The sequence below is a fragment of the Mesoplodon mirus genome, assembly GCF_964341445.2.
Source record: "Mesoplodon mirus genome assembly, chromosome: 1".
Taxonomy (NCBI): domain Eukaryota; kingdom Metazoa; phylum Chordata; class Mammalia; order Artiodactyla; family Ziphiidae; genus Mesoplodon; species Mesoplodon mirus.
The window spans coordinates 27,213,312-27,236,935 of record NC_138976.1 but is presented as its reverse complement, the minus strand read 5'-3'; positions in this window follow the sequence as shown (position 1 = coordinate 27,236,935).

Genomic DNA, 23,624 nt, shown 5'->3' with positions numbered 1-23,624 from the left:
ACCGGGCCACATTTATATTTTTTAAAAAGCCCCCAAATAATTCTAATGTGCAACCCGGTATCTGCGTATTACAAAATTACCTACTGCTCCCTAAATGACAATGGCAAGGTGTTAGCCAGACAGAAATGTTAATGAGCTAATTTCCAATACCTTTGAAAGACCTGGAGCACCTTAACACATAAAAGACCCAAGTATTTTACAAAGGGATTTCTTTTTTCTTTTTTTAAAGAAGATGCTGCGGGTAGGAGTTTATTAATTTATTTATTTATTTTTGCTGTGTTGGGTCTTCGTTTCTGTGCGAGGGCTTTCTCTAGTTGTGGCAAGCAGGGGCCACTCTTCATCGCAGTGTGCGGGCCTCTCACTGTCATAGCCTCTCTTGTTGCGGAGCACAGGCTCCAGACTCGCAGGTTCAGTAGTTGTGGCTCATGGGCCTAGTTGCTCCACGGCATGTGGGATCCTCCCAGACCAGGGTTCAAACCCGTGTCCCTTGCATTGGCAGGCAGATTCTCAACCACTGAGCCACCAGGGAAGCCCCTGGGATTTCTTCTTATGGCTCTCAAATTGATGGAACAGATAGTGCGACTAAGTACAATTTTAAACTTTCAGGTTGTTTGGGGAGATATTAAGTGAGCAGGAAAAAACATGGGCTATCAGGATTTGCTTTCCTATACTGTTTCTGTTTTCAGTTTCACAAGTAGATAGCTCACCAACAGCAAGTTCCAAGATGTGACTCCTAGTTCTTCTAGCTCTGTGACCTCAGACAAGTCACTTGAGCTGGTCCTTCCTTGACTATAAAACGAGAGGGCTTGGCTTCTGTCCCTTCCAGCTCTAAATGTCTTTTCTTTATAATTTGCATTTTACAAATCATGACTTTTTATAAACATTTCAAATATTTTTCTCTTTGGCAGCAGCAGTGGGTATTGTGCTAATAGGATCAGGCCGAAAGTGAAGGCAACTGCTCATACAGAGATGTCCTGTATGTGATTTTTTTATGTGCAGAAAATCCTCAGCACCATGTAGCTTGCCAGCTTTATGGACCACCATCAGAAATCAGAATTATGGCCAGGGCCAGTATCAGGTGGCCAAGCTACTGCGCCAAGCTCTCAGCTACTTTGAGTAGTGACATTGAGCCATGTGAGCAGGAGGAGAGTAAATAATCTTAACTATGGACAAAGGGAATAAAAGCAAAGACCTGGGATAGAGAAGGCTTTATCCTGGGACTAAGGAAGAACAGAAGAGACCCAAGAGAAGTCAACAAAGATATCCCAGCATTGGTCTGAGAATATAGGTCCAGTGGAGAATGACAATTGCTACAAACAGTAGGGTAAGGAATAGGGACACTCATATGAACCAAGGAAAGTAGATTCGATGGAAAAGAAGCATATGTAATTGACTTCCTGAATCTATATATCAGGCCTAACTCACTTAAAAATAGTCCAAATACCCTGAGAAAGACGAATAAATTTATAATAATAAGATCAATTGTGAGTCTTTGGGAGCCCCCAGGGGACAAATGTGCCCCTATTACTGGAAAGACAGACTTTGGAAGCTAGGAGTCATAATTTCTACGCAGGTTTAAAAAGGTAGACATTTTGGGCTTCCCTGGTGGCGCAGTGGTTGAGAGTCCGCCTGCCGATGCAGGGGATGCGGGTTCGTGCCCCGGTCCGGGAGGATCCCACATGCCGCGGAGTGGCTGGGCCCGTGAGCCATGGCCGCTGAGCCTGCACATCCGGAGGCTGTGCTCTGCAACGGGAGAGGCCACAACAGTGAAAGGCCCAATTAGCTAAAAAAAAAAAAAAAAAAAGGTAGACATTTTATTAACTTACTTCCCTAGATGTTCTTTTTACCAAATAGTCTTTTTCATATCATGCACCCATGGGGACTATTTTTCCAGGAACATATTTATCTTTTACTACTATAAATAATCTCAATTTAGCGAGGAACTGATTAAATTGATATAGTGAAAAAGCAAGTGGAATGATCACTAGCAGCAATCTAGTAATTCTTTTTCAACAAGTGATGAGAATCAGTGTAGGGTGAGCCAGTCTTTTCTTCCCTTGAAGTCCTGTGTGAATTCATACAATAGGAACTTTCACCAACACGTCCACCCTCTTGAGAAATTTCCATCAACCATGCTTCCTTCTTGATCTTCTGAAAGAGAGGAGCATCTTATCCGATTGTTGAAATTGGGGTAAAATGCACTGCTCAGATATATCTTTGGTTGAGTCTTGAGAACCAAAATGAGACTTTAAAAACTGAAAAGTTATGGAATTTGGCTGAATATTATTGCTAAACATTTCTGTTACTCTGCAGGGAGGAATTTGAAAAAGATATGAAAGTGACAATTATTGTAGAAAACAGAAGCATTACATGTTTATGCTCCAATAAGGTGCATATTTGTATTTGCATTTTTTTAATCTGGAATGGGATAATATGCTCGACTTTGGTCTCCAAATTGCTTTTTTCACATAATACTATATCATCGGACTCCCTCTAGGTCAATATATGTAAATCTGATTCACTCTTTTTAATTTTGGTATAACAGTTTTGTAGTAAAGATTAGTATAATTTATTCCACCAGTCTCCTATTAACGTTCATTCAGATTGCTCCCAGCTTGTTTATTTACCACTACAAACAACATTAAATAAACATCCTTATTCATATATCCTTAAGTACTTGTGCTTTTGCTCCATAGTAGAGATTATCAAAAAGGGAGTACAAGATCAAATGATATGATGTATTTTGTCTTGACAGATATTGCCAGATGCTTTCCCAAAAAGTTCCAGCAATTCAAATTCCAACCAGCAATGTATGACTACCCATTTTCCATTTTTACCAACACTTAGTGTTTCCAAAATATCCTGTATTTACTGCACTAATGGTTTAATTTTTATTTCCCCGAGTGCTAGTAAAACAGAGCATCTTTTCATGTATTTACTGGCTATTTGCATTCTTCTTCTTTTTTTTAATTTAATTTTTTATACAGCAGGTTCTTATTAGTTATCCATTTTATACATATTAGTGTATATATGTCAATCCCAATCTCCCAATTCATCCCACCACCACCACCACCCCCCACCCCTCCCGCTTTCCCCCCTTGGTGTCCATATGTTTGTTCTCTACATCTGTGTCTCAATTTCTGCCTTTATTTGCATTCTTCTTTATGTGAATTTTCTGTGCATATACTTTGCCAATTTTTTTCTATTAAGTCATTTGCCTAATTCTTATCCATTTATAGGAAGTCACTGTTTATTAGGGCTGTTAAATTTTGCCTATCGTAGATGTTGAAATATTTGTTTCCCTTTCATCTTGTATTTTTTGCTTTCATTTATGTTACGTTTAAACATAAACATTTTAAAGTTTTTCAAAGGTTAATATATCAGTCTCTTATTGCAACTGGGTTTCCTGTCTTGCTTAGGAAGTTCACCCTACCCAAGGTTATGAAAATATGCTTCTAAATTTCTTTATTTCATATTTCTACATGAAATCTTTAAATGCATTTTTATTGAGGTAAAAATACACATACAGAGAAAAACACAGATCTTAAGGGTACAATTCTAGGAGCTTTGACAAATGTATACATCCATATAAACAAAAACCCGGGGCTTCCCTGGTGGCGCAGTGTTTGGGAGTCCGCCTGCCAATGCAGGGGACAGGGGTTCGAGCCCTGGTCCGGGAAGATCCCACATGCCATGGAGCAACTAAGCCCATGAGCCACAACTACTGAGCCCACGTGCCACAACTAATGAAGCCCACACGCCTAGAGCCCACGCTCCGCAACAAGAGAAGCCACCGCCATGAGAGGCCTGCGCACTGCAAGGAAGAGTAGCCCCTGTTCACTGCAACTAGAAAAAAGAAAGCCTGCGTGCAGCAACAAAGACCCAAGACAGCCCAAAATAAATAAATAAATAAATAAATAAACCCTTTGAGATACAGAACATTTCCATCACTGCAAAGAGTTTTCATGTGGCTCTTTGCCATCAATTAGCAGACCTCACTGACAACCACTGCTCTGATTTCTATCACATGTCACTTTTGCCCATCACTGAACTTCCTATTAATGGACTCATACAGCGTGAACTCTTGTGTGTCTATTTTATTTCACTCAATAGAATGTTTCTGAGATTTTTTTCCATGTTATTGCTAAGGTGTATTTCATCACATAAATATATGAGTTTGTTTACGCATTCTCCTGTTGAGGGACATTTGGGTTGTTTCCAATTTGGAGATCTTATTAATAAAGCTTCCATGAACATTCACATGCACATGATTTTTTGGACAAATAGGATAGATGTTTTCATTTCTCCCAAGGGAAATACGTAGGAGTAGAAATGACACATCTCAGGGTAGGTGAAGATTCAAACTTTTTAAGAAACTGCCAAAACTTTCTCCAGGATGACTATACCATTTTCTATACCCACAAACAAAATATGAAAGCTCCTGTTGCCTTACATCCTTGCCAACATCTGGTGTAGTCTTTGTAATTTTAGCTACGTCAGTAGGTTTGAAATGGTTTCTCACTGTGATATAAATTTGCATTTTCCCAGTAACTAATGATGTTGAACCTCTTTTCATGTCCTTAATACCATTTAAATTGGGTTGCTTGTCTTTTATTGTTGAGTCATAGAAGTTCTTTATATGTTCTAGATACAGCCCTCTTGTATATGTACAAATACATATACAATACATACAGATATATGTATTGTGAATACACTTTCCCATCTCAGGCTTTTCATTTTCTTCACAATGTCTTTTAATAAGAAGGCATATTTAAGTTTAATAAAGTCTAACTCATCAATTTTTTATTTATAGTTAGTGATTTTCATAAGAAATCTGCCTTCTCTGAGTTTACAAAGATATTCTATGTTTTCTTCTAGAAACTTTATAATTTACCATTTAAATATGTCAATGATTTATTCTTTTTTTTTTTAATAAATTTATTTATTTATTTATTTATAGCTGTGTTGGGTCTTCGTTTCTGTGTGAGGGCTTTCTCTAGTTGTGGCAAGCAGGGGCCATTCTTCATTGCGGTGCGTGGGCTTCTCACTATCGCGGCCTCTCTTGTTGCGGAACACAGGCTCCAGACGCGCAGGCTCAGTAGTTGTGCCTCACAGGCCCAGTTGCTCCGTGGCATGTGGGATCTTCCCAGACCAGGGCTCGAACCCCTGTCCCCTGCATTGGCAGGCAGACTCTCAACCACTGCACCACCAGGGAAGCCCTGATTTATTCTTAATTAAGCTTTGTTTATAGTGTGAAGTAGGCCTTGATGTTCATTTTTTTCCATGTGTTTAATTGGTTCTCCCAGAACCACTAGAAATCTTTGTGTGGGCAAGACTAGTCCAATCAGAATGGAAACATACAAAATAATTGCAATACCTAGAATTGTCAAAGATAAGGAGAATTAGGCACTCTTATATAAGCTGGTATATAAATGTAAATCATAAATTGATAGTACCTTCTTCAGAGCAGTTTGACAAAGGATCAAGTTCCTTGAAATATATACAAACTTTAAACTAGCAATTTAATTTCTAAGAATTTATGCTAAGGAAACAACTCGGGTCCCCAAAGACTTCTCTACAACAATAGTCACAGGACAGAGGTAATCTAAATGTCAAAATCAGGAAATAGGTAAAATAAATTATGATATTTATAATAGATTTTATAACTGAATTTTATGTGGCTATTAAAATTTGGCTCATAAATGTTTTACAATTCTATTGTTTTATATTTGTAATATATTAAGTGAAAAAGAGGGCTTCCCTGGTGGCGCAGTGGTTGAGAGTCCGCCTGCCGATGCAGGGGACGCGGGTTCGTGTCCCAGTCCAGGAAGATCCCACATGGCGTGGAGCGGCTGGGCCCGTGAGCCATGGCCGCTGAACCTGCGCGTCCAGAGCCTGTGCTCCGCAACAGAAGAGGCCACAACAGTGAGAGGCCCGCGTACCGCAAAAAAAAAAAAAAAAGAAATATAAAACACCAAATATCATTTGACTATATTTTTGTAAAAAGATGAAGTAAAAGATCAGAGGGATATACACCAAAATATTCTACTCTTAAAAGAGTAGTTTGCTCTTTGTACCCATTCATTCTTAATCCTCCACAAGATTGGGAGTTGGGATTATAGGTAATGATATTTTTCTTGTATTTCCTTTCTTTCTCTACAATTATCATATGTTGCTTTTGTACTAAGAAAAGAACACAATAATTTTAAAAGAAAAAAGGGGGAGCTTCTAAACCCAGTATGTATTTTGGTCATGTTTCTTCTCAATCAACTTCAAAACAGCTGTATTTCAGTTAATTGCTATTTCTCTTTTCCCAGGTGCAGATATCATGTGGATACATGGCGTATTTACAATTACTGGCCCTCTCCTCAGCCCATCGATTATTTTCATCACAGCTCTGGTAGGTGTGTGTCATATGGGCAACCATGGAGGAAAAATGAAGCAGCTCATCAACACTGCCACAGAGTCAAACTAAGTTGAGAAAAGGAGTCGTTTGCAGCAGGTATATCCAGAATTTCAGCTTTCACGTAGAGAAGAAAATTAGGGGAAACTGGAATTGCATTTACTGTCCATGTGTGAGAACAAAGAGAACCTGTCTCCTCACCTACTCCCTCCCACCTCCATACAATTCATGCTGTCATTTTATATATTTGGTTTGCTTATGCAGATAATAAAAGGAAGATACTGATCTCTTGTTCTGTTTCCTCTTTTGTCAGTAATGTAATTTTAGCTCTAACAGCTGGCCACATTTGACCAGTGCCTAGAACTACAGGCTTCTCGTATACCTTGAGCTAAAAGCACAATTTGTTACAATCTGTTACCCTCTTCTGAAGTCAATTATTCTACTGGGAAAGGAGTAGTTTGCTCCTAGCTCCCATTCACTCTCTAGTCCTCCGAAGAATTGCATCATGTTGAAACCAGGAAGGTCTTAGAAAATAAAAGCTATCACTTAGAGTGCTCACTATAGAGCAGGCATTATTCTAAAAGCCATGCATATATATTAACACATTTAATCCTTACAACTTTAGGGTAGGTTCTATCCTCATTCTAAAGATCAGGTAACTGAGGCACACGGAGGTTAGGTTAAATTGTCCAGTGTCACACAAGAAGTATTCCAGAGTTGGAACAGAGGTCATCTGGCACCAAAATCCCCGTAACCTCCATGCTCTGCCTCTCAGTCATCACATGCACATCCGGTCCTCTTACAAACCACCAAGTACCATTCTTACTGTAGAAAAATCAGAAAATTTTATACTTTTGTCATCTAAAAAATCATTTATTGAAGAAAAGAAGAACAAACACTGGGTCCCTAAGACAAGGAAGATGGTAAATAGAAGGAATCACAGAATTTTTCTATCTTTTTTTACCCTTTTTCCAAATAGGGTCTGTTTCATAAGGTTAGGCATGAGTGTGCCAGTACAGGAAGATGAGGAGGTTATTTCTTAATTCACCCCCAGTTAACAAGCTTTTTTCCTTTCATCTTTTTAGGTGGGATAATACAGTTTTAGGATTTTTTTGTGCCCTCATTGACATTTTCATGCAAAGTTGGGAAAAGCTATGTCAGAGACTGCTAACCTAATACCATTTCAAACATTGCAGTTTACTATCATTAGGCCAATGACAGGGTCTGTGAAAGCCAGTGAAATATATGGTGCACACTGACCTTCCTACCCCTCTCCTAGCCCTGAGCCTCTTCCGCAAAGGTTATAGACACACTAACCTGGGAACTCACAGAGGTCAAATGGGGATAAATTGCTACAAACAGCCACAGTTTTAAAATGCATTAATTTGAGGTTAATTCAAATGATGAGTTTTGTCATAAGGACAAACACTTCCTCTAACCTGAAGGAAAGATCATTCAGAGCCTATAATTCAAGGTGACAGAGAAGACCTAGTGTCACTCAGTTCTTTTCATGGTTGCTGGTGTAATTATCTTTATTTATATGGACTTTTTACAATTTTCTTCTTGAAAATATCAATTCAATAAAAAGGAATGCTGAGAGAGCAAAATGTGATCTGGGTTGTAAATTAACAGCTCATACTAGTAAATGATGAGAGTCATTCATTAATCAACTAAATACAATGGACCAAAAAATGCATTTTACTTCTCTTCCAAGTCATTTGGTGAAATGTTACAGCTGAATTAAGTGTAGCCTGTGAAAGAATATTCTCTAAAAAAGTTTTTGACTTGATTCTTCAGTAACTGAAGTGCATTGTTCAGTTTCCAGGGGTCATAAAACCTGTCCTTTATGCTCCTGCTACTAACAGTTTTGTACTTGCAACTACAAGTTACTAAAAATATTGAAGGAATTAGCACAGGGTTACCACAGGCTCTTGGAGCCAAAATCCTATGCCCAGAAATTGCTGTCGGTTTTGAAACAGCCCCGAACGGCTGAGTCAGTTGTTTGGTGCATGTCTGCCGGGGAGCAATGATCATGCTGTGCCAGATTTGGCAGGTGTTGTCCCCATATTCCAAAAGAGGAAAGGAAGTTCTCTAAAAATATATTTCTTCCTTATTCACACAGGCACTCTATTCTGGAAATGAATGCATTACTACCAATGGTAGGGTGTGTGAGTATTCGTTTGTCTTTTGCACCACTCCTTGTTCCAAAAACAGGTTTGTATTTATGTGATATCTTAGGATGGAGCACCTAACCTGAGGCTTGGAACATAGTACCCAGCAGATGCTGGAGCAATGAATGATTCAGCAAAGCAACTCAGAATCTCTTTCCCAAGAATTATATTGCAAAATACTCAAAGCCCAAAGTCATTCGTTTGTTTTTAAGTACCGGTATATTTCTTGTACCTTTCTATTTGTCTCCATAATGCTCATCTTTATCTAGATATTGGACAGTTGTTTATGGAAGCACAACTTTCTTTGCCAACATAGCCCTCCCCCCAGTTTCTGTCTTTCTGAGCTTTTTCCTATATGAATCTTCCTAGGATCCTTCTCACTATCTTTGCTCAAGACATTACCGCCTTCTCAGATGACCTCCTGAACAATCATTTACAACAATCTGAATCATTTAAGTCCCAGTTCAAAATTCGCCTCGTGAGACTCTTTCCCCAGCAGCCAGCCATCCCTCCCCACCTATCTTCACCCCTCAACACATACACACTACGTCTGTGCTCGTTGACCTGAAATTTCTAGTCTCCCTTCTAGATGGTTGTTCTCCAGCTGCTTATGGTGCACCTATATTTTATCTCTCCTCAATTATAAATACCTTCAGGAAAGCACCTGTTCCATCTTCCGGACACACTCCCTTCCACTGCCCCATAGGATCAATTTCCCTACGTCATATAAAGTAAGAACACAATGAATGCTTCACAGTTCAAAGATCACACACTTCACAACGTATCAGCTAAAGCACAAAGCAGTATTTTGTTATTGGCAGTTCTTTGGGCAATCTATACAGCCCTCTACATCTGGTTTCATAAACACACATCTTACTGCAGTCACAACCCGCACTTTGGTGATATATTCTAAATGTCGATCTTCTATAAGGTCACCCTAACAGGACCTCATGAGTAATTTTATGGCAAAGAAATGTGTGTATGTGTTTTTCTTTCTGTGTCTAGAGCTTCCTTCTGCTTGTCCAACATAACAGTATACTCTTCAAGAGAAATGTGTCACTTCAAAAAACCATCTTTACTCTGGGAGAAAAACAACTTTTGTATTTTATTATTGTACAGGGTAAATAATATCAACCACTGTCCTGCTCCAACTTCTCAAATGATAATGCTAAAGGAACTCGGGAAGAGCTTTGTAAGGCAGGGGAGAGTGTTCAGCTTTTCTTCTAGTGCATGGGCAGCCACTGGAGGGCTTTAAGCAGGGTGAGGCTTTCTTAAAGATCACTCAGGCTTCAGGGTGGAGAACCGCTCACAGGGAAGAGGACGATTGCAGGAGGAGGCTATAGAGCAGTCCCCCTGAGGGTGGCCTGGACCATATCAATCTTTCTTAAGAGCATACTGCAAAATAACTGTAAAGAAAATAGGTGGATAATTACAAATAGGAAATCAAATGCATCTTTTTGCAGTGCAGTCTTGTGAAAAGACAACAGAAGTTGACTCAATAAGCACAGAACCCTGGGGCATTCCTGGGTTGCTGTGAGGGAGAGAGCTGAGAAATGTGCACAGGCATCTAACAGAGCAGGTACTACTGCTACTGCGCCCTTATGTTTCTCCTGTGTCACGGCTTTGTATGGGGCTCAGGAGAGCCCCCCACATATTGGAAGAAGTGCTCTTGGCTGTATGTCAAGATTTCTCCTGGAGCTATACCAAGCTGAGAAGGCTAATTAGAGTCTACCTAAGATACCTGCGTCTCATGTACCTGCTGATACCACAGGAGCTGAGTGGCTAAGGACAAGTTCATCTGTGGTCATGAAGCCGTGCTCTCAGCACTCTTCAACCACTTAAGTAAATGATCCAAGATTTGACCCAACATATGTGGGGAAACTATTTTACAAAGGCGAGGGGATGGGAAATAATATTTATTGATCTCCTCTGTGTCAAGCTGGGGTAGTTATTTTATATTTTATGTTCATTGACTCATTTTCTTTTCCATCAGGCCAGCAGAGTAGTTATGACCATCTCCAATTTATAGGAAAGTAAACTGAAGCCCAGAAAAGACAGGGCCATAGAGGCAATGAGTGGAGGACTTGACTTTTATTTCAAATCTCATGTTTTAAGAAAGCCATGTACATAATATAGCTTTGATTTCTCTAAAAGAACAGGGAAAAGTTAATGGTTTAAAAAGTGAACAAAAAATAAATAAATAGGGGTTTCCCTGGTGGCGCAGTGGTTGAGAGTCCGCCTGCCGATGCAGGGGACGCGGGTTCGTGCCCCGGTCCGGGAGGATCCCACATGCTGCGGAGCGGCTGGGCCCGTGAGCCATGGCCGCTGGGCCTGCGTGTCCAGAGCCTGTGCTCCGCAGCGGGGGAGGCCGCGGCGGTGAGAGGCCCGCGTACCACGCAAAAAATAAATAAATAAATAAAAATAAAAAGTGAACAATTGTGCCTTAAAATAGCATAGCTTTATTTTTGGTTTTATAAAAGAAATACATGTTTAATGTAGAATATTTAAATAATACAAATGTGTTAACTCTCCCTTCTAGGCAATAGTCAACTCGGGTGGAAATCCCTGAGCTCTGGATCCACTTACTTACTTACTACACTCCGAGCACTCTGTTGTACTTTCGACAAGTTAATTAACCTCTCCATGCTTCAGTTTCCTCATCTGTCAATAACAGCCCCTACCTCACAGCAAGAACATAAGAATTCAATGAGGCAGTACTTGTAAAGAACTTCAAAGAGTACCTGGCACTAACTAAGTATTTGTTTTAAAATATTTTTTGAAATGATACAAATGAACTTATTTACAAAACAGAAACAGACTCACAGACTTGGAGAACAAACTTATAGTTACCAAAGGGGAAAGGGGTGGGGAGGAATAAATTAGGAGCTTGGGTTGAACAGATACACACTACTATACATAAAATAAACAACAAGGTCCTACTGTATAGCACAGGGAACTATATTCAATATCTTGTAATAACCTATAATGGAAAAGAATCTGAAAAACAATATGTGTGTGTGTGTGTGTGTGTATAACTGAATCACTTTGCTGTACACCAGAAACTAACGCAACATTGTAAATCAACTATACTTCAATTTTAAAAATTTGAAAAATACGTATTATTCAAGCCCTATACTTGTGCCTCATCATTCAACAGATAAGAAAATACAGCTCAAATTCTAACTCTTGAACCTGCTTTTTTTTCCTGCAACTGTTTTCACCAAGTATTTGTACAGTCAGTGCCTGTGGACAGTTAACATTGTTCTCTACTCTGAAAACAGGGATTTGGTAGCTGGGGTTGATTTCAGAGATCGCTGAGTTTAAGCTTCTCATTTTATGGGAGAGAAGACTAAGGTGAAGTGGCTTTCAGAGGGCACAAGGCTCATTCATGACAGCACTTCATTTGCCAACCCAGTGCTCTTTCCACACATTCTCAGATAATACCAGAAAACTTGAGCATTGTTAAAAATTATTTGAGGGGAAAAAGGGTCAGCAAAACTGTGTGAGCACAGGGCCGATGCTGATTAAACCACTGTTCTTATTCAAAACAGACCTCGTTATTTTCTGACCAGAGTTGGATTCTACTCCTTACAGTGAACTACTGTGCCTTCTCCTTGGATGAAATTACCATGAGTCTCAGAAAAACACCTCTAATTGCTCAATAAGTGGCAGGAAGAATTGCAGAATGTTATTGCCTTAGTGTCACCTGGGGAGAGTGTCTTCAATTTTATGTTTCCAGTGGGAGAGTAAGATGATTGTTACTGTTACAACAAATGTGGGGATATCATGGGATAGAATGGAAAATATGCATGCTTTTTTTTAGGGTTAAGTGACATTGCAAAGAAATTTCTCACTTCTGCTGTGGATGCTTCAGGCTACACCTCCACCCTCTGGAGATCAAGTTCACTCTCTTTGCCCTCATGGGTAGTTCAGGAGGATGTTCTGAGATGTGGTGAAACAGTAAAGTCAAGGATATGAACCACTCAGTGGGTTCACATTCAAAACCTCAGACATAAAGTCTAGTCCTAAAGATACAAACAAATCAAAACCAGCATGATCTTTCTTGGGAGATGATTCCTGCTTTTTTGCCTTCTTCCCTTTGACAAACATGATGTGCGGCTGGGAAGAGCCATTTCCATAAATGTTTCATTCCCCTTGCTTCAGGCATAGCGTAGCTGGAGCATGAATTATGACCAGCTTGGCTGACAAACATCTTTCCATGAGCATATCCTTTCTCATTTGCAGTCACGGTGGCGCCTCCAGTGGAAATGACTGGGTGAAAAGAGCTCCTATGTCTGCCGACCAATCCTTTGCCTGAGAGTTTACCAGGCAGTGTATTTATGTTCTTTTCTCAAAGCCAAGATGAACAGGGTTTTCTTTCCTTCCTGCTTGGTTGCAAACATAGGGAAATCCTACTGCTGCTGACTTCGATTCCCACTTAATAATTCCCCTTTCAAGCACTATTTCCATTACACCATACTTGAACAATAAATTATTGTTAGTAATTTTTAAAATGGTGAACAACTTTCATGGTTGCCGAGTGATAATATTCATCACTGTTGCTGATCAGGAGAATCTGTTTGTGGGTATTTCTTACTGCTGCTGTAATCACAGCACTGCAGGGGACGAGGAGAAAAGAACGTGGTGTAGCCCTAAACACATCCCCTCTGACAGCCCGGTTAATAGATCCTGGAATTCCTCTCCCTTATACATTCCTACTTTGTAACATAAAACCATCCACAGAAGCCCCTAAATTTATTGAAAGGCCCTCATAAAATATCTCCGTAATGCTTAGAAATGTAGAAGTCGCTGAAGTGGAAAGGAAAAATGGAGTCATCCTTAAAAGGAAGCCCTCAATGTGAGATGAGGCAAAAAGCATTAACCCTGAGAGGATTGCACTTGTGAGGATTCTGCTTCTCCTGAGGCCCCAGCACACTGGTGGCACCTTTGCCCACCCAGTCACCCAGCTCAAAACCCTCCTCTTCTTCAACTCCCTCCACCTCATCACCAACACAATCAAGTTCTACCGCTTAAATACCTCCTAAATGCAGCCCCTCATATCTAACCTGTCACAGTCTTAATTCAAATCATTATTTCATCCCCTCATACCTAACCTGTCACAGCCTTGATTCAAATCATTAGTTCTCGTGGTTCTCAAAGTGGGGCTCCCAGACCAGTAACATCAGCATCACCTGAGAACTGTTTGGAAATGCAAATTCTCAGGCCCCACCCAGACCCTGGGGTAGCTCTCTTGGATGTTCTGATGGCTTCCAGTCTGAGAACTACTACTTTATTGCAATAGCATCCTAGCTTATCTCCCTGTCTCCCATCTTGCCTCCTTCCCTGTCACTGCACCCTCCCTTAATGACCTTCCTAAATGCAAATAGGCTTCTGTCAATTCCCCTGCTTAAAACCTGTCGTTGGTTCCCTCTTGCCCTCTGGATGAAACCCCAATTTCCTAGAACAGCATGCAAGACCCTCCCTAATCAATAAGTTTCCTCCCCTTCTGTTGATATCCCCACCAAGTGCCCTAGGATCCAGGTATACCAGACAGCTGCCCTGAACTTGCCTATTGAAGTGCACGCTGCCACCTCAGCCGGGGAAGATGTGGAGAGGTCAGGGAAGGTTTCACAGAGGCAGAGTTCCTTGTCTGGGTCTTAAAAGAAAGGAGATGAAAGCCATTCCAGGTATGACCTTGGTGGGTACAGAGGTCACTGAGGCACTACTGTGCACATAGGCTTGTCTAGTGTTGTAGGATCAGTGGCCTCTGGGTTCTAGGATCAGAGATGCTTTTGCAGGGGCAGAAGATCATGTCAACAAATACTGAAGCTGGTGGAACAGGAGCCCTGGCACCAATGGCTTCTTCAGGCTATGGCTTTCATCCACAAACAATTGTGAGCGATATCCATGTGACCGTAAAAAAGCAAAGATAAAATATATTTTGGAAGACTTTTTGGTGACTAGGAACCACTTTAGTGTGTTGTTATTTTTCTGAAGATGTATTAAGGGTCAATAAAAGATGAGAAATAGGAGGTAAAGCATTGTTGAGAGCTTGTCAACATGAGACAGAGCTGGCTGCATGACCACGGGTAATGAGTAACTTCTCTGTGCCTTGGTTTTCTCATTTGTAAAATGGGGATAGTAGTAGGACCTACCTTACAAAACTGCAGTGAATAGGAAATGAAATTTTGAATGTAGAGTACTTAGCATAGCTCGGCACACAGTAAGCACTCAAAATAATGTAACCACTATTATCACCAATATAAATTCTTGATATTTTAAGAGCCTATCAATGCCACACAGTATGTATTTGGAGAAAAAGCATCTATATGGGACATAACGTGTTCTGGAAATCATGAGAGCATAACAAGATTCAAACCACTCATATGGATTCAGTCTTTGCACTTGTCCCCCTGCAATTCATTCCAAATAGTAGATCCATTAGCGGCCCTCATTGGTGAAGTTACCCAAGTCCCAAATAAGTTGTTCCAAGAATTTGAGAAGATCATGAGCAGAGATTTCGCCAAGTTTTATACAACTTGCCCAAGATGGAGGCACAGGTGGGTATATTATCTGATAAGATCTAGCTCACAAAATGATACTTCATGCACAGCATTATCTCAATAATGGTTTGGTTTCCTTTTGAACAATGACAGTATTATTTGTCAGTTTTTGATGATAATTCCCATACCTTGTGGACTGGATTTCATTAGCTGACAAAACTGGGGGTGCTTCAACAAGAGAGAAAGATACTGTTCTCACTTCTGCATTCTGTCCAAGTTCCTCTAATGCTTGGTACACGTGCCTAGCTTGACAAGGTATTTATGGCACAATCCAAATCAAAGAACCTCACGCTGGCTTCCCTGGTGGTGCAGTGGTTAAGAATCTGCCTGCCAGTACAGGGGACACGGGTTTGAGCCCTGGTCCAGGAAGACCCCACATGCCACAGAGCTACTAAGCCCGTGAGCCACAACTACCGAGCCTGTGCTCTAGAGCCCTTGAGCCACAACTACTGAAGCCCGTGCGCCCAGAGCCCGTGCTCTGCAACAAAAGAAGCCACCACAATGAGAAGCCCGCGCACCACAACAAAGAGTAGCCCTCACTCACCGCAACTAGAGAAAGCCTGCGCGCAGCAACAAAGACCCAACGCAGCCAAAAATAAATAAATAAAATAAATAAATTTAATTTAAAAAAAAAAAGAACATCACCCCTCTGCTGTTCTAACAGCATATCTTACAAACAAATTCTTGTAGCAATTTGTCATGGTGGAGATTCTAAGTTTCTTCCAAGCTTTCTAAGTTTACTCCATTCATTTTAGAATATAAGTTTCAAATTTTGGAATCTATCATTTGGTGATTGAGAGACGTAGGTAATGGAAACTGAACTGAAGCCACTAATTCATATAAATGGGGCTATCAACAAGAGAACTCATGATTGTTTTTAGTCAGAATTATAGGAGCTATAATGAAAGTAATGACCTAGAGGCAATTCTGTCCCCCATCATCTCAGGAACTGCTTAGGGGTCTTTGCGTGATTAGCAAATGTTTATTACAAATTTCCATCTAACCTTAATTGGCTCAAATAATACATTTGGCTTCTCAGTAGGATTTGGATTGCCATAAACAAACAAAAAAAAGTTATGGATTTATAGCTGAAGTAGCCTGACTTTGAATGAAGGGGTTTCTAACACACTCATGTACCTTCTCTATGTCCATGGTAACAACTACATTTATGGAATGCCAAATCTGTTCTCAATACCATGTTAAATACTTCTATGGGTCCTCTCTTTTACTCTTTATAGCAAACCTACAAGGAGGCCACTATTAACATTAGCACTTTATAAATGAGGAAAGAGATGTTTAGGGAGTTTTAACTTGCCCAAGTGCAACAGCTGGTCAGTGTCGGGCAGCAATAGTCAGACAGGGCTGCCTGACCCATGGAGCCCATGCTTTGAATCACAGGGCTCTGCTGACGCCATATTGACTCTGAAAGCCTAGGTTTCTGAGCACTTCTTGGGATATTACAGTTCTTTTCACTGATCATCTTTCTCTCCTTTCTTTAGTTGCTAAGGAAGTCAGGACCAGTTTTCAGTGCTTCCTGGGGAAAGGCCATTTAGCACAGAGGAGAACAGCTCAGCTCTGATCACTCAGATACATGCCCATGTCCCAGCTCCTCCACTTAACTGTCATGAACATAGCCAGTGATTTCAGCTCTCAAAGCCCTGTTTCCTCACCTAGAAAACAAGTAACAAGAGTACCTGCTTAGGGTTGATATGAGGACTAAATTAGATGAATTAATGTATGTTGTCTTATCAGTAGGCTGGTGGTGGTGATGCGTTTGATGAAAAGATGTCAGTGTTGCACAGTAAGTATAAGCACTGTTTTATAAAAAGCTTGTCTGGTGTTGTATGCTTATGCACACCCACACTAGGTCACCATGTAAAATATGTTTCTTACAGTGACTTGGGGCTGAAGTTTGAAAGTCACTGCACTAACCCCTCCTTCCTCGTACCCTGTCCTCTGAGATCTCTGAGGTCCTTTTCCACCCTTTTTGTTCCTCTTGCAATGACAAGTGGAATGCCCCTTTCCTTGGGATTTTAGCTTCCTGGCAGAGACATTAGGCATATACTCGTCACAAGAAAATAAACTCTTCTTTAATGGCCCTTTCTGACTTGGGAAAAAGAAACCTAGAACTTATTCACTTCAAAGTGTTTTAAGTTAAGTGGCAGAAATTTAGTCTGACTCTCAAATGCTGCCCCTGGCAATTCTGAACATAGAAGAAAGCCCAGAACAGTCCTCTGACCAGGTGGTTTGCTAATAACTAAGTATCCAAAAAATTTCCTAAGTGAGAGTGTCTGGTGATTGAGATCAATCACCTCATCCTGTTTGTTTATTGGTTTTCCTGGGTTTATTCCATTCTCCCAACCCCTTCTTACTTATTCCTTTACCTCCTCAAATGCTTCTATTCTTCCTTCCAGCCAGATAACTTACTGGAACACAAAATGCTGATGTACAACTCTTCAGCATGTATTTTTAATGACAATTACACAAAACCAACGTCCTTTAATCAATTTAAATTAGCGCAACTCTTCAGTAATTGAATGGTCATCAAAACAGTAGTTTGGATAACAACCGTTTCCAGTTTCAATCTGTCATTAATCCATCATTGGGGCATTAAGCTTGCACTGAATTTCCCAAGCTCAAGCAGCACCTCTACATAGTGACTTATGGGGCTGCCCTTTGATTTGCTAACCATGCAGGCTGACAGTAGAATAGACATAACATTCAGAAGGCATCCTCACAGAAGCAAGCAGCTCTATTAACAACCTGAAACACTGGCACAGTCATTCCGAGCCAGTAGCAACATTACGTACACAGAACAAGATGAATGGTATAGTATATGAGGCCAAGCAGAATCCCTTTCAGTACAGGATGAAAAAGACACCTGATTTACCATGAATGCAAGAGACAGTTGTCATCCTGTGATACAGAGTTACGTTTCTTCACGGCAGACTATGAGGAAATGTTTCAATCATGTTATCTGGGTTTTTCACTTTTACCATAATAATTATTATTGACAGATTCATTTGGGGTAAGAAATGGTCTTCCAGAAAAACACTGGGGGATTGCAGCAGAGCCCAGGGTATGGGAGCAGGTGTGCATTACAAAGCAATATGTGTCATAATGAGAAAAGCATTCTTCCCTATCCTATTAATTGTTGGCACTACCAGATAATCAAGAATTACTGACCCCTCCCGCCCTCCAGCTAGCAGTTATTTGTGTATTGTAATGCGCCATGGCCCAAACACAAACTCAACTCTATGTAATGTGGAAAGCCAGTGTTTTAGTGATATTAATCTGAATTCTACCTATTCCCTCTACATTGCCTATAACACAACTTGTGAATAAAGCATAAATTCCTTCCAACAGGTGAATGGTTGAGTAAATGATACAATGCAATTAATAAATTATTGCACAGAAATTTTCATTGTTAACTACAAAGATGATTTTAAAATATGGAAAATGCTTTAGACATGAGGTTAAATAATAAACACGGAATACAAAACTGTCAGAACACTAAGATTACAGATATGTAAACATGCAACTGGATGTAGAGAAGGAAAAGGCAAGCTGTTGTATTGACAGGGAGGATGATAAGCAGTTTCTTTTTTTTTTTTCTTTTGAAAATACCTTTTAATGTTCCTATGATATTCTTATGATATTCTATGATTTTATTTTAAAATCAAAGCCCACCTCTTAGGAGAAAGTTAGTTACTCCTTACTGTGAAATCCATAAAATTAAACCTGCATGTGACAAATGCTGAAACATTTTTTTTTCAGGTTCAAAAATAGTGTTGGAATCTGCCAGGGAATCAGCTCACATTATTCAATGTCAGACACATTTACACTCATATGTATTAGTAATTCCTTTGGTTGACTTTTCCTTGCCTTTGTCATGGCAACGGTTTCCACTGTCATTAGTACCTCTAGGGCCCAGCCTCCTTCACATATTTTTAGGCCGTTCCTCTTCTAATAAAGCAATTAATACTGTGGCATATCTGTATCAGAAGCCCCAGTGACCTGTTCTGTCTCTTGGTTTCCATCCTTTCTGCTTTTGTGGTTGCTTCTGTTTCTCTTTATGGTGCTTCTCTTTACCAATTCTTATAAGCCTCCTTACTGTTTCTAATTATAGCCTATTGAGATTATGTAAAGTTTATTTTTTTCACACATATTCCATGTTTCCGTATCAAATGACCATCTCTCTATCATCAGTAAAATAGCACATTTTCATTAATGATCACTTTGGACCACTGCCATAGAAGAGAATCGGTAAGAGAGAAGGAATAATTTAGAGTGATTCTAGACTGATAATCACAGGACTATATAGTCTGAGCACACAGTCACAGGAGTTCACAGCAGCAAAAGATATGCCTTTGCATTTTCTAACAACTGGAATCATCTAAATGTCTTTTCTAATGAGTAAGGATATTGGCCTCCTTTTCTCAAGTCAAATTAATTTTTTCCTAGTAATGACCTATGTAGCGGGGTTGCTATGAAATAGACTTATACTCCTGAATACAGAATAAATGTATGCACTTTCTGTTAAGCAATAACCACTATCAAAAGCCTTATCAATGTTTACTCCCTCTGGTTCTACAGTTCTTATAGGAATCTTTTCTAAGGAAATAATCTAAGATGTAGGAAAAAATAAGGTATATTGTTTATTGCAAAGTTGTTTATAATAGCAAAAACAGTGAAAGCCATCTAAATGTCTAAGAGTAGGAAAAAATATGTGGTAACAACAAAGTAAAATATGTATCTACAGCAATCATGTTTGTATTATCTACCTTACATCTATATAGTCTACCATAATATCTATAAATATTTGTTGTATATAAGTAAGTGAACAGAGGGACAAATGAAATATGTACTAAAAACAATGGAAAGTAATGCATTAACTTTTTAAGAATGGCTGTTTTTGAAAGATAACTTTTTCTGTTTTCTAAGTTATACTTAATTGCATTTTCCATCTTATTAACTTTTAAAGACTTTGTGGAGAAAATAAACAAATGGGACCTAATGAAACTTAAAAGCTTTTTTGCACAGCAAAGGAAACCATAAACCAGACAAAAAGACAACCCTCAGAATGGGAGAAAATATTTGCAAATGACGCAACTGACAAAGGATTAATCTCCAAAATATACAAGCAGCTCATGCAGCTCAATATCAAAAAAACAAACCACCCAATCCAAAAATGGGCAGAAGACCTAAATAGACATTTCTCCAAAGAAGATATACAGATTGCCAAGAAACACATGAAAGGATGCTCAACATCACTAATCATTAGAGAAATGCAAATCAAAACTACAATAAGGTATCACCTCACACCAGTCAAAATGGCCATCATCAAAAAATCTAGAAACAATAAATGCTGGAGAGGGTGTGGAGAAAAGGGAACCCTCCTGCACTGTTGGTGGGAATGTAAATTGATACAGCCACTATGGAGAACAGTATGGAGGTTCCTCAAAAAACTAAAAATAGAACTACCATATGACCCAGCAATCCCACTACTGGGCATATACCCTGAGGAAACCATAATTCAAAGAGTCATGTACCACAATGTTCACTGCAGCTCTATTTACAACAGGCAGGACATGGAAGCAACCTAAATGTCCATCGACGGATGAATGGATAAAGAAGATGTGGCATATATATACAATGAAATATTACTCGGCCATAAAAAGAAACAAAATTGAGTTATTTGTAGTGAGGTGGATGGACCTAGAGACTGTCATATAGAGTGAAGTAAGTCAGAAAGAGAAAAACAAATACCATATGCTAACACATACATATGGAATCTAAAAAAAAAAAAAAAGATTCTGAAGAACCTAGGGGCAGGACAGGAATAAAGATTCACCCACAGAGAATGGACTTGAGGACACGGGGAGGGGGAAGGGTAAGCTGGGACAAAGTGAGAGAGTGGCATGAACATATATATATATATATATATATATATATATATATGTATATATATATATATATATATATATATATGTATATATACACTACCAAATGTAAAATAGATAGCTAGTGGGAAGCAGCCGCATAGCACAGGGAGATCAGCTCGGTGCTTTGGGTCCACCTAGAGGGGTGGGATAGGGAGGGTGGGAGGGAGACACAAGAGGGAGGGGATATGGGGATATATGTATACATATAGCTGATTCACTCTGTTATAAAGCAGAAACTAACACACCATTGTAAAGCAATTATACTCCAATAAAGATGTTAAAAATAAATAAATAAAGACTTTGTGGAGAAGTTGAATTAATCTTAGGTTTACACCTTTCCTATGGAGACAATACAGAACAAATCTATACCCTTTATATATAGAACCCTTCAAACAGTGAGGGTCCATTCCACTGATTTCAAACAGACATCATATGACGTGAATTCCCAACCCCACGTACAGCTTTCTTCATGTGCTTCATTCTACAGGATCACACGTTAGATGGAAAAGCTATGTAAACTTCAGAACTCGTATACCGATGAGAATTCTGTACCCTAAAATTACTTTTATTATTTTATAAGTTATCTTCCTAAGGCACAGATCAGATCATTTCCCCGTTCAAAAATCTCCTTGCCTGACGGATAAAACTCAACCCCCGAGTCTGGCATTCAAGGCCTCCAAAACATGGTTCTGAAGTATATCTCCAACTTCATGTCCCATCACAATATTACCCAAACTACATGCACAAGCCTCGCCAGATTATTTGCCACTTGCTGTGTATACAATGCCATGTCTTGCTTTCCTACCCATTCTCACACTGTGCCTTTAGCTTGAAATGCTCTTTTTCCCTTTCCTCTTATCAAAATCCTTCAACACCAACTCAAATACCACCTTCTCTGGGCCATGAAGTTACAATCAATGATGAAAATCAGTGTGCTGAATACTAAAGATTAAAGCCCTTTTATATTTTCAAATACTCAGGCATTTTAGTTTCTGCTATCAAATCAATCAAAAATCAGGGCTTCCCTGGTGGCGCAGTGGTTGAGAGTCCGCCTGCCGATGCAGGGGACACGGGTTCGTGCCCCGATCCGGGAGGATCCCACATGCCGCGGAGCGGCTGGGCCCGTGAGCCATGGCCGCTGAGCCTGTGTGTCCGAAGCCTGCGCTCCGCAACGGGAGAGGCCACAACAGCGAGAGGCCCGGGTACAGAAAAAAAAAAAAAAAAAAAAATCAAAGCATCAGTTACTCACTGGCCTTCTAATTAGGATAAACTGTGAGCAAGTCTCATTAACAAGAGACAGCCCTTTACCTGGCAGAGATTCACTCAACTCCATCCTAACACAGAACTGTGTGTGTGTGTATGTGTGTGTGTGTGTGTGTGAGAGAGACATGGGGTTTCGATTCAAGATTAATGTAACCAGCACTCAGCATGTGTGTGTGTGCACGTGTGTATTGCGGAATGAGGGAGAGTAACACATACTGAAGAGAAGAAATTTCTGGGATTGTGGAACCACTGATAACATTTTTTTTTTTTTTTTTTTTTTTTTTTTTGCGGTATGCGGGCCTCTCACTGTTGTGGCCTCTCCCGTTGCGGAGCACAGGCTCCGGATGCGCAGGCCCAGCGGCCATGGCTCACGGGCCCAGCCGCTCCGCGGCATATGGGATCCTCCCAGACCGGGGCACGAACCCGTATCCCCTGCATCGGCAGGCGGACTCTCAACCACTGCACCACCAGGGAGGCCCTGATAACATTTTTTAAAAGTTCCAGAATTGAAGCTTGGATCACTGGTGGTGAGGGGAGAGAGTAGCAATTTTCTACCCTGGAAGGTTGGCCAAGAACAGCATGTGAAGGAAAAAAATGAACTTCAAAGCACATTTGTTTCCACCTTTTAAGGCATAATAGGAAAATTCACCAAAACGTGACATTTTATTTTATTTATTTTTCCCCCTGTGGTACGCGGGCCTCTCACCACCACGAAAAGATGACATTTTAAAATGTTTCTCTTTTCTAATGGTTGCTCAATACTAGCCTTCATCCTGCCAATGAGCACACACAGGAGATAAAACCCACCAAACCAGAAAAACACCAACTGTCAAAAGAGACTGACACACGGCAACTTGAGTTAATTCAGGCACAGAAGTGCCTTCACGGAAGCACCATGTTCTCTTCTCTCCCTTCTCCTGGGGGTGACACTTCAGCACAGCCAACAATTCTCTCCTGCCTTGCAATCAGCTCTCTGCTGTCTTTTAAAGTACTTATTACATTTCCTTTTTTTTTTTTTTTTTTTTGCGGTACGTGGGCCTCTCACTGTTGTGGCCTCTCCCGTTGCGGAGCACAGGCTCCGGATGCGCAGGCTCAGCGGCCATGGCTCACGGGCCCAGCCGCTCCGCGGCATATGGGATCCTCCCGGACCGGGGCACGAACCCGTATCCCCTGCATCGGCAGGCGGACTCTCAACCACTGCGCCACCAGAGAGGCCCTACATTTCCATTTTTAAGTATCCAAATTTCCATCCTCCTCAATAAAGACCATATAGAACACT